We start from the raw sequence: 16,494 nt of genomic DNA on the forward strand, positions 1-16,494 counted from the left end.
CGCCTATGAATGTGTGACGCTCTGGACAAACCAGGGGTCACAGGTAATTACATCACCACACCCTACACCCCGGTTAGGTACATCTAAGCTAGACCCAAAAATCCTTGTTGCCTTCCTCCAGGGGCTGATGTTCACACCAGGGGGTGGGCTAGGCGGTTGGTCCCGCCCACAGAGGAGTTCACAGTCCTGGAGGCGGGAAAAGCAGCAGTTAAGCTAGGGAAGTGGAGTGAGGAGCGAAGTGGAAAAAGAGCGACTAACTGACAGCGCCCGGGTGTGTGCCCCGGGCGAGACAGCAAGGTTAGCAGACGGCGGTGACCGTCTGCAGGAGTGGCCTATCGGAGTTGCCGTAAGGACCGTGGCCGGGCGGTGGCCCGGCGGTACCGGACCGGTACACGAAGAGAAGTCAGCACCATTGGCAGGGGCCTTTCGGACCCCGGCAAGGCTTGGAGTCACCGTAAAATTTGCCAAATCCGTCAGTGAAGGGGACCTCCTGGGTTTCCAAACAACTAAGTCCCGAGTGAAGGCAACAGTCCAACCGTGTGAGAGGGACACCGCCACCGCCAAGGCATCAGTTCCTCAGGGCCAGCGCCTGCGGGCAAAGAGGGGCTCCTCCGGCCCATATCCAAGCCGGGGAGCGGGTTACCGGTGGGAACCCATTGGAACCAACAGCAGTACCTAGGTGCAGGGAGAGGACAGTCACCATTAACCTACCGGGGAAAAGCATCAGCAGCCGTCCGTGGGACCCGTCTTTCCAGCCGAGTGTTTTACCGTGAACTGTGTCATCGTCTCAGGCTGAGTGAGTACCACCGTGCCGTGCGGCACAGCGCTGCCCCCGTGTCCCTGCACCTCGCCAGGCCCCGCAACCCGCCTGCCACCAACTATCCCTACCTCATCACTGGGCCACGGGACAACAAACCCCCTACCCACGGAGGGGAGAACTACCAACTCAGCTGCTCCCTGTCACCGCTCCCGGGATCCCCGTCCAGAGCAGCGGTGGTGTCTCCATTATCACCACAACCGTGGGTGGCGTCACGGACAATAATCCAATCCCCCACCATCAATTCACCCCTTTTCACTCACGGGCGAGGAGCGCCGCTCGAGGCCCCGGGATCTGGCCCACCGCTCGAGCCACCACAGGAAGCAGCAGCCAGACCCGAGCAGAGGGAGAGCGCGGCGTCCCCTCCTCTGCCCGCGACAAATGGTTGCAGTCAGACACGCCCCCATGCTGAGTGACAGCTGTCTCACTGCAACCAATCACAAAAAAAAAATGACGTGCGGCCCCCCCCCCCCCATTTGGATACCAGCCAGGGTAAAGCCATGCGGCTGGAGGCCTGTATTTTTAGGATGGGGAGCTCCACATTATGGGGAGCCCCCCAGCCTAACAATATGAGCCAGCAGCCGCCCGGAATTGCAGCATCCATTAGATGCGACAGTCACGGGACTTTACCGGCTCATCCCGAATTACCCTGGTGCGGTGGCAAACGGGGTAATAAGGAGTTAATGGCAGCAGCCCATAGCTGCAACTAAGTCCTAGGTTAATCATGGCAGACGTCTACCCGAGATACCTTCCATGATTACCTGTAAGTTAAAGTAAATAAACACACACATTCAAAAAATTCTTTATTTGGAATGAAAGACAAAAAACGCCCTCTTTCACCACTTTATTAACCTCTCAAAAACACCTCCAGGTCCAACGTAATCCACTCAAGGTCCCACGACGCTTCCAGCTCTGCTACATCGGAAGCTGACAGGAGCGACAGTAGAACACCACCACTCCTGTGAGCTCCGTGCAGCAACTGAAGTGAGTCGCGCGATCAGCTGTGCTGTCACTGTGGTTACTCGCGGCCACCGCTCTCAGGTGGAGGACTGCAGCTGTGGCCGCAAGTAACCTGAGTGGAAAGCACAGCTGATCGCGTGGCTCACTGCAGTCACTCAGGGGATTTGCGATGACAGGTGAGTCCTTCACGTGTGACCGCAAATCAAGCACACACAGAGCCGTGCGATCACAATGAAGTCGGGTGAAGTTCATCCGAGTTCATTCTGATCGCGTGGCTCTGTCCCGCAGCCAGCCATGACAGTGACAGTGCGGTCCCACTCGGCTCTGCTGCAAGTCTATGGGGATGTCTATGGCAGAGAAAGCATCCAGAACACATGAATTCTCCAGGAATGTGCGCACGTTGCGTTCTGCCGAATGCGTCTCAGAACGCAGCTTTTTTGGCTGCGTTTTGAGACGCACAGGCAGTGACTTACACGCTGCAGAATTGAACGCAAAGTGCGCACATGGCCTAATACTGAGGTAAAAACCTCACCAAATACTTATCATGTGCTGAACAGGGAATGGGACTGTTCACATGTCTGAATTTTCGAGGACTGAGTGGTTCACACAAAATAATGGAGATATGTTGTTGATCCAAGTGTCAGATGAAAAACGTTAATGCAAGTCTATGGGTCCAAGAAAAATAATTGGACAACACTCAGACGTCTGTGGTCCAATTTTTACAGACTACTAGATAGGAAAAGAAAACTGATAACACTCGATCAAACTCCGATCAAAGTAATCCGTTTTACTCGTACGTGTAAAATACTGATGTCTGAATGAGGCCTTAATTGTACTGATCTCCAGATTTCCAAAACCATATTATATATTTTTTATTATATAGAATTTATAATATTATAATACTAATTTATATCATTTTTATTTATCAACGAATACTGCAAGAAAAAAAACCAAAAAAAAAAACCAAGATGGAATTGCATTTGTTTTACACGATTTCACCACATTTGGAATTTTCCCCCCATTTTTCAGTACAGTGATGGCTCTTGGAAGAAGAGAGGGAAAAAAACCCCTAAATTGGGAAAACGCAAATTGTCCACAGCAGTAAAAGAAAAAAAAAAAGCTCTTATATCGGCAATATAAGGCTTTGTGCACACATTGCAGACAATCTGCAACCAAATCTGCATGTTCTGGCATGAAAAACGCAGCGGCAAAAACACTTTTTTTATGTTTTTTTTTGTTATATTTCCATTGCTTTCAATGGTGAAAACGAAGGGGGAAAACGCAGAAATAATTGACATGCTGCTGATTTTTTCTGCAACCAAATCTGCAAGGAAAATATCCTGAATAAGTGCACAATGATTCAGGATTCTCATTTGCTTACTGGCATAAAGACAGGCATGCGGATTTATGAAAAAATGGGGCAAAAAACGCACCATTTGCACACATCCTAATAGTAACAAGCCCTGCACCCGTGTCCCCAGCACATGTCCGGGACTGATTGTATCCACTGAAAGAAAACTATTATATTTTCCGTCTGAGCTGGCATCCAGCTGGAATGGACTGTGAGAAGAAATATCGTAAGCTGATTTGCAAGGTAACGTCTTCCAGCCTATCAGCATGGCTGAGTGTGTACTTATCAATCCTGATTGGCTTAGAGCATTTGACAAATAAGGCTCTTCTCACAAGGCTCCTCCCAAGTGTCCGGTTCAGCTAGATGCTAGGCATACTATACAGCCAGTGCTTTGATACAGGTCATCATATGGGTGGATTAAAATGTATTTCAAGTCATCAAAAACTTTTGATATTATTAAACACAATGGATATTTGCGCCATACACTAAACTCAGAGGTGATCTCTAAATATATACTGTATATTGTCCCCATATACTGGAATGAAGCAGCCAGGGGAATATCATGGACCATCTTAGATGAAAACGTCTGAATTGTGGGTAGCACAAGTTTAATACAGAAAGAACGTAGACATATAACTGACTATATAATGTGGTTAGCAGTAAGGTTATGGTATAATTAAGTTCAGCAGGTCACAGACGTCAGTGCAATTAAATGAAAGTTATCAATTTTAGTCGCTTATATAGCACCATTAATACCACAGCGCTTTACAGACGTCATCATCTCTGTCCCCATTGGGGCTCACAATTGCCTATCAGTATGTTTTTAGATGGTGGGAGGAAAATAAAGAACACAGAGTTAACACATGCAAACACAGGAAGAACATGCAAACTCCCCGCAGATATTGTCATTGGTGGGATATGAACCCAGGACCCCAGCACTACAAGGCTATGATGCTATTCACTGAGCCATCGTGTAACCCCAGTGACATCACTAAAACCTTAACTTGATGGAATAAAACACAAGATATATTGTCAACTTTTATTATTTATGCCATTATTTAAAATTCTTCTGATTTATTTCATACGTATGCCTGAAAAGATGTAAAGTATGGGTGAATGCAGCTACCACTAGAGGGAGCAAACTGTATATAGATGTACATAAATACTGTTCAATTAAATTCAATGTATATATATATCTGTAGGGAGTTAGTGCCTCCTACTGGTTGCTGTACAAATCTGTATGTTTTGAGCTCCCCTTAGTGGTGGCTGTATAAATCTGTATATAGTGAGCTCTCTCTAGTGGTGGTTGTATATATCTGTATGTAGTGAGCTCCCTCTAGTGGTGGCTGTATATATCTGTATGTAGTGAGCTCCTTCTTGTGGTGACTGTACAAATCTGTATGCAGTGAGCTCCCCCTAGTGGTGGCTGTATAACTCTTTATGTAGTGATCTCCCTCCAGTGGTGGTTGTATATATCTGCATGTAGTGATGTCCTCCTAGTGGTGGGTGTATAAATCTGTATGTAGAGAGCTCCCCCTAGTGGTGTTTTTATAAATCTGTATGTGGGGAGCTCCCTCTAGTGGTGGCTGTATAAATCTGTGTATGTAGTGAGCTCCCTCTAGTGGTGGCTGTATATATCTGTATGCAGTGAGTTCCCCCTAGTGGTGGCTGTATATATCTGTATGTAGTGAGCTCCCTCTAGTGGTGGCTGTATATATCTGTATGTAGTGAGCTCCCTCTAGTGGTGGCTGTATATATTTGTATGTAGTGAGCTCCCTCTAGCGGTGTTTGTATAAATCTGTATTTAGTGAGCTCCCTCTAGTGGTGGCTGTATATATCTGTATGTAATGAGCTCCCTCTAGTGGCTGTATAAATCTGTATGTATTGAGCTCCCCCTACTGGTGGCTGTATATATCTGTATGTAATGAGCTCCCTCTAGTAGTGGCTGTATAAATCTGTATGTAGTGATCTCCTTCTAGTAGTGGTTGTATATATCTGTATGTATTGTGCTCCCCCTAGTGGTGGCTGTATAAATCTGTATGTAGTGAGCTCCCTCTAGTGGTGGCTGTATATATCTCTATGTAGTGAGCCCCCTTTAGTGGTGGCTGTATATATCTGTATGTAGTGAGCTCCCTCTAGTGGTGGCTGTATAAATCTGTATGTAGTGAGCTCCCTCTAGTAGTGGTTGTATATATCTGTATGTAGTGAGCTCCCTCTAGTGGTGGCTGTATAAATCTGTATGTAGTGAGTTCCCTCTAGTGGTGGCTGTATAAATCTGTATGTAGTGAGTTCCCTCTAGTGGTGGCTGTATAAATCTGTATGTAGTGAGCTCCCTCTAGTGGTGGCTGTATAAATCTGTATGTAGTGAGTCCCCTCTAGTAGTGGCTGTATAAATCTGTATGTAATGAGTTCCCTCTAGTGGTGGCTGTATAAATCTGTATGTAGTGAGTTCCCTCTAGTGGTGGCTGTATAAATCTGTATGTAGTGAGCTCCCTCTAGTGGTGGCTGTATAAATCTGTATGTAGTGAGTCCCCTCTAGTAGTGGCTGTATAAATCTGTATGTAGTGAGTTCCCTCTAGTGGTGGCTGTATAAATCTGTATGTAGTGAGCTCCCTCTAGTGGTGGCTGTATAAATCTGTATGTAGTGAGCTCCCTCTAGTGGTGACTGTATAAATCTGTATGTAGTGAGCTCCCTCTAGTGGTGGCTGTATAAATTTGTATGTAGTGAGCTCGCTCTAGTGGTGGCTGCATATATTTGTATGTAGTGAGTTCCCTCTAGCGGTGTTTGTATAAATCTGTATGTAGTGATCTCCCTCTCGTGGTGGCTGTATAAATCTGTATGTAGTGAGCTCCCTCTAGCGGTGTTTGTATATATCTGTATGTAGTGAGCTCTCTCTAGTGGTGGCTGTATAAATCCATATGTAGTGAGCTCCCTCTAGTGGTGGCTGTATATATCTGTATGTAGTGAGCTCTCTCTAGTGGTGGCTGTATATATCTGTATGTAGTGAGCTCCCCCTACTGGTGGATGTATAAATCTGTATGTAGTGAGCTCCCCCTACTGGTGGATGTATATATCTGTATGTAATGAGCTCCTGTGGCGCCCCTGAGGCCTCCGTCGCCACAGGTCATTGCACCCCACCAGCGGTGTGATGCCCATTCTGGGAGAGGAAGAGAGTGAACTCCGGTCCCCTGGTAAATCCACACTACACCCATTGCTAGGGACACACAGGACCAGGGAAAGTGGCAGGCAACCCTCCCATGCTGCATGCTGGGAGGGGCCGTAAGACCCATCCCTGCTCCCATAGGTTACAGCTTAGCAACTGGGGAGGTGGGAGGAACCAAGGAGAGCAGACAGAGATAGGAAGGTCAAGTTTAGTCAGTTCCCTCAGGGAGTGAGAGAGTAAGGAGTGAGCATGTAGTTGGAGGAGGAGAACGAGAGAAAGGAGGGAGGAGGAGGCCTGCTGGAGGCAGGCAAGGAGGAGAAGAAAAGGAAAGAAAGAAAGAAAGAAGACAGAAGGGGTCGCAGGGCCGCGGGTAGTCCTGACAGTTACTACGAGCAGGCCTAGGGGTACCAAGGACGCAGGGCCCTAGAACTGCCACGGGGGTGCAGGCTGCGGTGGCCTGGTCCACAGTGACATCGGTGGAGGGATCCAGCTGCGACAGGGGACGGTCCCTAGAGACTGGAGGAGCGCAAAGACAATCTCCAAACAGTAAAAACCGAGGCCCAGGGATGTTGTAAGCTCCCAGGGCCAGAACCCATAGCAGACGTCCAGAAAAGGGGTAATCAGCCGACAGGTGACCCCCCAGCCTGGAGGCTGTAGTGGAGGCCAAGCCAAGTCCATCTTACTAAGGCAAGGCTAGTGAAGACAGCAGAGAAGGAGACACTAAGAGAAGGGTACCGGATTTCACACTCTGAATCACCCAGAAGGCGGAGGCCCCTGACAGAGGTTCCAGTAGTCCAAGGGTCCTTCTGCCCTGACGAGAACTGTGAGTAAAGAACTGGAACTGCACCTTTGAAGTCGCCTCAGTTATTTCCTCTGCATAGACACTAACAAGCACCAACTGTGCCCCGGGCATTGCTCCACCTGTGGGGAGCAGTACTACCATAGCTGCCATCACATCATCCCGGTGGCCTCACACAGCAGCGGCGGCTTACTAGCCGCATACCACAGGTGGCGTCACGAACACAACCATTAACAAGCAAGCCACATATTTTACTGACACCCACCAGGGCCACGGAGCCGGGCCCAGCCACCACTGACTACCACCGGACTAGTCCGGCCCGGCACCGGGTGTCCCATAGCCCTGGGGTGGGCGAGTCAACTTTGGCGCTGTGAACAGGATTTCGTGCCCGGTCCCACCGGGTACTGTGCGCCTGCAGGAATTGTGCTTAAAAGACTGTGTACTTTACTGAGAAACCGCCGCCATTAGCGCTGCTGAGAGCGGGAAGAAGGGGGGCGTGTAAGAAGAAAGGGCGCGAAGAGAAGCCCCGCCCCCTTGTCCAAGAAAAGCGCGCGAAGCGGTGCCCGCCATAGAAAGCGGAAGAAGAAGTGGCGACGAGATAAGCTGGCCGGCTGGCAGAAAAAGCTTAAACGCCCGACCAACAGATAAAGAAAAAGAAAATGTACCTGATACTAAGCGGAGCGGTGCCGGCCGTGATGGGCTGGGCGCCAGTCTGGCGCCAGTTGCTAGTACAGCCTCCGGCCCCGCCTCCGAGAAGGAAAAGGGAGCAGCCGAGTGGCGTGGTCGAGCACTCGAGCAGTGTTCCAGGCAGCATTTCCCAGGTCGGAAGCATGGCGGAGGAGCTGCAGCAAGGTGCACCAGGGACCGGAGGCGAGGATCCCGAGCTGGACCTGCTGAGAGAGGAAGTGCGAGTCCTGGCCCGGAGGCTGAGCAGCGTGGAGGTGGAAGCGGACCGGCAGAGAGAGACACCGCTGATACCGGAAGGCCTGGGCCGGTGGATGGATGCCGCGGAGCAGCAAAAGGGTGAGCTAACTGAATCCCCGATCCGTCCGGACCCATGGCCCCGCCACGCGCCCCTGACCAGCCTCTTCACCGACCCCCTGGCCTCCCCCGCCGGACCCGCTGACGCCCGGTGGGGCACCGGAGGCCTGCCTGAGACCCCCGCAGACGGAGCCTGGGGAGGGGTGGACCCAGAACAACTAGCGGGCCCCCTACCGAGTCCCCCTGTGAGCCTCCTGGGAATGACATCCCCGGGAGTGAATTGGGACGCAGCGCCCATAGAAACCCGGGGACTGCAGCGGCCGCTGCTCCCCAAGGAAACTCCCCTGGCCAACGAGATGACGTGCCGGAGGCTGGTGGTTGAGTACCAGCGGGAGCGGGAACTCCGGGAAGAGAAAAGAAGGGCCCGAGAAGTCGCCAATCTGGCCTCCAAGGAAGAGGTCAGGAAGGCCCTGAAGGGGACCGAGTGCCCAGTAAGACGGGGCACCGTAGTTGATTTCCGGCAGAAAGGTGGCTGGGGCTTCATCCGGGAGCCCGGCCTGGGCAAGGATGTGTTTGTGGCCCAGAGAGACATTGAGGAGCACCTGCCCAGAGGCCACCCAGGGCGCGACGCCAAGCCGGGTGATGAGGTGGAGTATACCCGGCTGATGGGGGACCGCGGATGGTACGCGCTGCATGTGCATATCCTGCAGGAGGAAGCGGCCCCAGAAGAGCTAGAGTGGCGCCGCACAGTGCCAGAGCGCAGCAACTCCCCTGGCAACAGCACCACCTCAAGGCCAACCCGGGCCACCGAACTGAGCAGAGGGCCTGCGACAGTCACCCAGGAGACGCAGACCAGGATCTCCATGGCGCGTGTGATGCAGGGAGCCCGGCCAAAGCAGGGCCCTAGAGACCACAGCAACAGCCCCCTGCAGACAAGCAGCCCTCTGCAGCAGCGCCGTGCAACGCCTACAGGCAGCCCCACTCCAATCCAGGCTGCAGGACAGCGCAGAAGGTCAGGGACCAGTGCTCAAGGGACCCAGACGATGATATCGTCAGCGTACCTGCTGCCAGGAGCCATGCCGGAGTGGGGCCCTGATATCTACCCTCGAGAGTAAGGAAGATGAAGAGCTGCCGAACTGTACATAGCCCCTCATTCTTTTTGAAGAAGTCCCTCGTGTTTTGCCCCTGATTCTTTTCGAAGATGACACCCTTTCCTACTGTACTGCCCCTGATGCTTTTTGAAGACGTCACCCCCCCATGTTATGTGCTACCGGGCCACTGAACTGGAATGTGGGCCCCGGTGGAAGTGTATGTGTCATGTCATACCAGGCCACCGGACTTAGTGGCTGGTATGTTGTTTATGTGTCCTATGTAACCAGGCCATTGGACTTAATGGCTGGTTGATTTTGTCCCAATAGTGTTTGCTTGAAAGAAACGAACTGCCGGGCTACTGGACTTGTTGTAGCCAAAAATGTAATTAGTTGCACCTGTTGTGCCCCCTACCAGAATTATGGGGGATTTGCCTGAACCGTGCAATGGACTGGAAGTGCACACTTAGAGTTTTCTTTATAAGAAGTTCGCAACGTTCATGATATGTGCCTCCCATAACGGGAAGAAATGTTTTATTGTTTTATGTTATTGCATACAAAAATGTTTTTGCAGTTTCCCCACATGTTTTTGTTGTTTTTCAGCCCGAGGACGTGCTGGGATTTGCTGTGGGGGAGTGTGGCGCCCCTGAGGCCTCCGTCGCCACAGGTCATTGCACCCCACCAGCGGTGTGATGCCCATTCTGGGAGAGGAAGAGAGTGAACTCCGGTCCCCTGGTAAATCCACACTACACCCATTGCTAGGGACACACAGGACCAGGGAAAGTGGCAGGCAACCCTCCCATGCTGCATGCTGGGAGGGGCCGTAAGACCCATCCCTGCTCCCATAGGTTACAGCTTAGCAACTGGGGAGGTGGGAGGAACCAAGGAGAGCAGACAGAGATAGGAAGGTCAAGTTTAGTCAGTTCCCTCAGGGAGTGAGAGAATAAGGAGTGAGCATGTAGTTGGAGGAGGAGATTGAGAGAAAGGAGGGAGGAGGAGGCCTGCTGGAGGCAGGCAAGGAGGAGAAGGAAAGGAAAGAAAGAAAGAAAGAAGACAGAAGGGGTCGCAGGGCCGCGGGTAGTCCTGACAGTTACTACGAGCAGGCCTAGGGGTACCAAGGACGCAGGGCCCTAGAACTGCCACGGGGGTGCAGGCTGCGGTGGCCTGGTCCACAGTGACATCGGTGGAGGGATCCAGCTGCGACAGGGGACGGTCCCTAGAGACTGGAGGAGCGCAAAGACAATCTCCAAACAGTAAAAACCGAGGCCCAGGGATGTTGTAAGCTCCCAGGGCCAGAACCCATAGCAGACGTCCAGAAAAGGGGTAATCAGCCGACAGGTGACCCCCCAGCCTGGAGGCTGTAGTGGAGGCCAAGCCAAGTCCATCTTACTAAGGCAAGGCTAGTGAAGACAGCAGAGAAGGAGACACTAAGAGAAGGGTACCGGATTTCACACTCTGAATCACCCAGAAGGCGGAGGCCCCTGACAGAGGTTCCAGTAGTCCAAGGGTCCTTCTGCCCTGACGAGAACTGTGAGTAAAGAACTGGAACTGCACCTTTGAAGTCGCCTCAGTTATTTCCTCTGCATAGACACTAACAAGCACCAACTGTGCCCCGGGCATTGCTCCACCTGTGGGGAGCAGTACTACCATAGCTGCCATCACATCATCCCGGTGGCCTCACACAGCAGCGGCGGCTTACTAGCCGCATACCACAGGTGGCGTCACGAACACAACCATTAACAAGCAAGCCACATATTTTACTGACACCCACCAGGGCCACGGAGCCGGGCCCAGCCACCACTGACTACCACCGGACTAGTCCGGCCCGGCACCGGGTGTCCCATAGCCCTGGGGTGGGCGAGTCACTCCCTCTATTGGTGACTGTATAAATCTGTATGTAATGAGCTCCTCCCACTGGTGGATGTATATATCTGTATGTAATGAGCTCCCTCTATTGGTCCTGTATGTATCTGTATGTGGTGACCTCCTCCTAGTAGTAGCTGCATGAATATGTATGTAATGAGCTCTCCCTAGTGGTGGTGTATATATATCGGGATACAGTGAGGTCTCCCTAGTGGTGGTTGTATAGATTTGTGCTTTCTAGAGCTCCTCCTAGTGATGGCTATACTGTATAAATCTTTATATAAATCTGCATGTAGTGAGCTCCCTCCAGTGGTGGCTGATGTATGTATGGATTGGACTCCCCCTATTGGTGGCTGAATATATCTGTATGTAGTGAGCACCCCCTAGTGGTGACAGTATATATTTATATGTAGTGGGCCCTAATAGTTACTGTACATATCTGTATTCAGTGTGATCCCCTGCTGGCTGTATATATCCACGCACACTAATTTACCCCATAGTGGTTGCATATGTCTTTGCTCCCTCAATGCCATCCATATGTATGTATATGAAAATACAGTGTATATACAGTAGCTGAAATAGCATCAAAAGGCAAAAATCCAGCCCAGAATCCGGGTAATCTAGAAAAAATTAAAACTCCATTTATTGTGAACAAGTTAAACCCATGACAATGGGACTTAGGAGTCACAATAACATAATTGTTTCTATACCAATTTTCCAAGTAACTATATTTCTAAAGGTGTTATTGACATGAATTTCTCACCAGATGTCGGTAACAACCCATCCAATCCATACAAGCAAAGAAATTAAACCATTGACGTCCATAAATTGTGTAATAATGAGAAATTACACAGGGAAAAAGTATTGAAGACATGAAGAAAGTGAGGTGCAAAAAGCCCTGGAAAGTCCTGACACTGAAATCTATCAGTAATTAGAAAGCAATCCTGCCACTTAGTGATAAAGAATATCAGCTGGTTCAACTAATGGCCTATAAAAAGGAGTCTCATTACCAAGGTGCCACAAACTTCATATATTTGTAGGAAGGATGACTGGCCAAATATACCAAGACAGCAGACAGGATCTTATCATGTGTCTCTGTATACAGAGAGCTCCCCCTAGTGTTGACTGCAGACAAGATCTTATCATGTATCTCTGTATACAGGGAGCTACCCCTAGTGGTGGCTGGAAACAGAATCTTATCATGTATCTCTATATACAGGGAGCTCCCCCTAGTGATGGCTGCAGACAGGATCTTCTCATGTATTTATGTATACAGGGAGCTCCCCCTAGTGGTGGCTGCAGACAGGATCTTATCATGTATCTCTGTAGACAGGGAGCTCCCCCTAGTGGTGGCTGCAGACAGGATCTTATCATGTATTTATGTATACAGGGAGCTCCCCCTAGTGGTGGCTGCAGACAGGATCTTATCATGTGTCTCTGTATACAGGGAGCTCCCCCTAGTGGTGGCTGCAGACAGAATTTTATGTATATCTGTATACAGGGAGCTCCCCCTAGTGGTAGCTGGAAACAGAATCTTATCATGTATCTCTATATGCAGAGAGCTCCCCCTAGTGGTGGCTGCAGACAATATCTTTTCATGTATCTCTGTATACAGGGAGCTCCCCCTAGTGGTGGCTGCAGACAGGATCTGATCATGTCTCTCTGTATACAGGGAGCTCCCCCTAGTGGTGGCTGCAGACAATATCTTATCATGTATCTCTGTATATAGGGAGCATCCCCTAGGGGTGGCTGCAGACAGGATCTTGTAATGTATCTCTATACAGGGAGCTCCCCTAGTGGTGGCTGCAGACAGGATCTTATCATGTATTTCTGTATACAGGGAGCTCCCCCTAGTGGTGGCTGCAGACAGGATGTTATCATGTATTTCTGTATACAGGGAGCTCCCCTTAGTGGTGGCTGTAGACAGAACCTTATCATGTATCTCTGTATACAGGGAGCTCCCCCTAGTGGTGGCTGCAGACAGTATCTTATCATGTATCTCTGTATACAGGGAGCTCCCCCTAGTGGTGACTGCAGACAGGATCTTTTCATGTATCTCTGTATACAGGGAGCTCCCCCTAGTGGTGACTGCAGATAGGATCTTATCATGTATCTCTGTATACAGGGAGCTCCTCCTAGTGGTGACTGCAGACAGGATCTTATCATGTGTCTCTGTATACAGGGAGCTCCCCCTAGTGGTGGCTGCAGACAGGATCTTATCATGTATCTCTGTATACAGGGAGCTCCCCCTAGTGGTGGCTGCAGACAGGATCTTATCATGTATCTCTGTATACAGGGAACTCCCCCTAGTGGTGGCTGCAGACAGGATCTTATCATATATCTCTGTATACAGGGAGCTCCCCCTAGTGGTGGCTGCAGACTGGATCTTATCATATATCTCTGTATAAAGGGAGCTCCCCCTAGTGGTGGCTACAGACATGATCTTATGTATCTCTGTATACAGGGAGCTCCCCCTAGTGGTGGCTGCAGACAGGATCTTATCATGTGTCTCTGTATACAGGGAGCTCCCCCTAGTGGTGGCTGCAGACAGGATCTTATCATGTATCTCTGTATACAGGGAACTCCCCCTAGTGGTGGCTGCAGACAGGATCTTATCATATATCTCTGTATACAGGGACCTCCCCCTAGTGGTGGCTGCAGACTGGATCTTATCATATATCTCTGTATAAAGGGAGCTCCCCCTAGTGGTGGCTACAGACATGATCTTATGTATCTCTGTATACAGGGAGCTCCCCCTAGTGGTGGCTGAAGACAAAACCATACTGTGTATCTCATTGGGATGTGAGCTACCCCTAGTAGTTTATCTGGGCAAGTAATAATGTCATGTCACCCTATGGCTTTGTGAAGAGCCCTTATATCGGACTTCTTACACTTTTACAAATTCTGTACTTATTTTCTTTAATTCAATAAATAATATACTCTCTGCTAGGTTGCCGGTCAGACACCAACTCCACAGTCATAAACCATAAAATAATAAATTACATATTATATAATATTAATTGTCATCCTCTTAAGCACTCTAGACCTCCAGGGATATTGGATATTAAGCAACAATCATTCTGAATTGGACATATAAATATTAACTCTTTCATCTCACACACACAATATATATATATATATATATATATATATATATATATATATACATATATATATATACATACACATATATACACATATATATATATATATATATATATATATATATATATATATATATATATATATATTAACCCTTTCATCTTCTTAACCTTCTATAGAATCGAATCTTTATAATAATGGTTAAGCACCTCTAGACCCCCAGGGATGTTACAGGAAAATTTATTGCAAATAAAAGGTCTAAATTATATTCTATAAAAATGTATCATATAGACAGTTAAAGCGAATATAATCAGAGAAGGAACAGGAGGTAAATTTTATCATCTCAATATTTTTTAAGTCCTTTTTATCAATGAAGGAGCAAAAGTAAAGTTTTTAATCATTGCCGTTAATGTAATAACTTATTAGTTTGCTTAAAAAAAATTAAAACCAATTTATCACAAGGGTTACCTGGTAAAAATAAAAAAAATCTATGCACGCACCAATATATATCCTAATATTACACTCAAGGTAACAATGGTCCCTAAAGGGCCTCTGGGACCTACATGAAGAATATTCATCCCTGGAACCAGAGTTTGAGAAAATAATGGCCAACCATGAGCCCACTGTTGGGCTTAGAGGGTGAGTGTCCCGCTCTGGTTTGACCCATTCTTTTTGCTTCTGATGACTTCTATCTCCCCCATTTTTGAAACATAGGAGGTTTAGGCTCATAAAAGCCCATCAATAGCATCTTTGACATCACATAATTTTATAGTGTACTTCCCCTTTAAATTATCTTCAGAAAATACCATTGATGGGGGTGTCCAAGTATGTAGACTTTCCCAATTTCCAACATAAAGGGGGCTTGCTGTTCCAACTTGGACTTGTCAGAGATTTCATCCACATTGAATTTTTACCAAAATGTGTCCAAGAGCAAAGGAGCCCTAAATTTATGGGGAATCAGTGGAGATCCCGGCTGGTAGACCCCTGCCAATGTTACTTTCTGACAACTTTTATGAAATTTAAGGTGGTACTCTCCAGGAAGAAAAAACAACAACTAAAAGCTTAATTAAAGACCATCAAAAACAAGAGAATAAAAAACCTCAACCACATCTAGAACGCAAATCAATGTAATCCTGAATATTAGCAAATTTTTTGAAAAATAATACAAGAAATAAAATAAATGACAAGAAAAGGAAGGTACAAAAATAAAAAATTAAAACCATAAAAACACTAAATAAAAATTATAATTATTAAGCCATCAAAAAGAAAAAATAATAATAGTTAAATGAAATAGACTGATTTGTAAATAAAGGTGTAAGAAAAGTAAAAACAAAACTGTAATATGAAAGGTTAATGATAAAACTCAGCGCAGATCTGGAGAATAATGTAAAGTAAACGAGAACGAAGAGAATCAGAAAAACCGTCACTGACCGTCAGCAACAGATAACAGCGAGCAACCGAGGAATCACAAGATCCAGAGGTAATGGGAAAGTAATGACTGTGCGAGGATGCAGCAAAGACCAAACTAAATACAGAAAATAATGCCTCATGGAGGAGGAGGAGGAGGAGGAGGACGGGCTGCGGGAGAAGGCTCTCTAATGGGTGGAGATATAGAGAAAGGGCAAAAGGGGCTCAGATAAAGAGGAGACAGATACTACATAGATAAATATATAGAAGGATAGATAGAGAGAGAGATACAGTATATACAGTATATATAGATAGATAATAGAAGGATAGATAGAAAGAGCTAGAGAGAGAGAGATATATAGATAGAGAGGATAGATAGATAGAAAAAGATGAGACAGATACTACATAGATAAATATATAGGATAGATAGAGAGAGAGCTAGAGAGAGATATAGATAGAGGAATAGATAAAGGGATAGATAGATAGATAGATAGATAGATAGATAGATAGATAGAGGGATAGATAGATAGATAGATAGATAGAGGGATAGATAGATAGATAGATAGATGGTTAGATAGATAGATAGATAGAGGGATAGATAGATAGAGGGATAGATAGATAGATAGATAGATAGATAGATAGATAGATAGACAGAGGGATAGATAGATAGATAGAGGGATAGATAGATAGATAGATAGATAGAGGGATAGATAGATAGAGGGATAGATAGATAGATAGATAGATAGATAGAGGGATAGATAGATAGAGGGATAGATAGATAGATAGAGGGATAGATAGATAGATAGATAGATAGAGGGATAGATAGAGGGATAGAGGAATAGATAGATAGAGGGATAGATAGATAGATAGATAGATAGACAGAGGGATAGATAGATAGATAGAGGGATAGATAGATAGATAGATAGATAGAGGGATAGATAGATAGAGGGATAGATAGATAG

General features: G+C 47.4%; 1 protein-coding gene across 3 annotated transcripts in view; it reads right to left on the reverse strand.

The window, feature by feature from the left end:
- Positions 1–16,494, reverse strand: part of GJA5 (gap junction protein alpha 5) — a 147,426-nt gene that overhangs the window by 118,496 nt on the left and 12,436 nt on the right. For 2 of the 3 annotated variants that reach the window (XM_075332880.1, XM_075332882.1), the window contains exon 1: positions 15,557–15,633. The exons of the other annotated variant lie outside the window; for it this stretch is intronic. The gene's annotated coding sequence lies outside the window, so the exon portion shown is untranslated. Of the gene's footprint in view, positions 1–15,556; positions 15,634–16,494 lie in introns of those variants that run through there. 3 annotated transcript variants of the gene reach the window in all.

This window comes from Anomaloglossus baeobatrachus, chromosome 2, assembly GCF_048569485.1.
Source record: "Anomaloglossus baeobatrachus isolate aAnoBae1 chromosome 2, aAnoBae1.hap1, whole genome shotgun sequence".
Lineage (NCBI taxonomy): Eukaryota > Metazoa > Chordata > Amphibia > Anura > Aromobatidae > Anomaloglossus > Anomaloglossus baeobatrachus.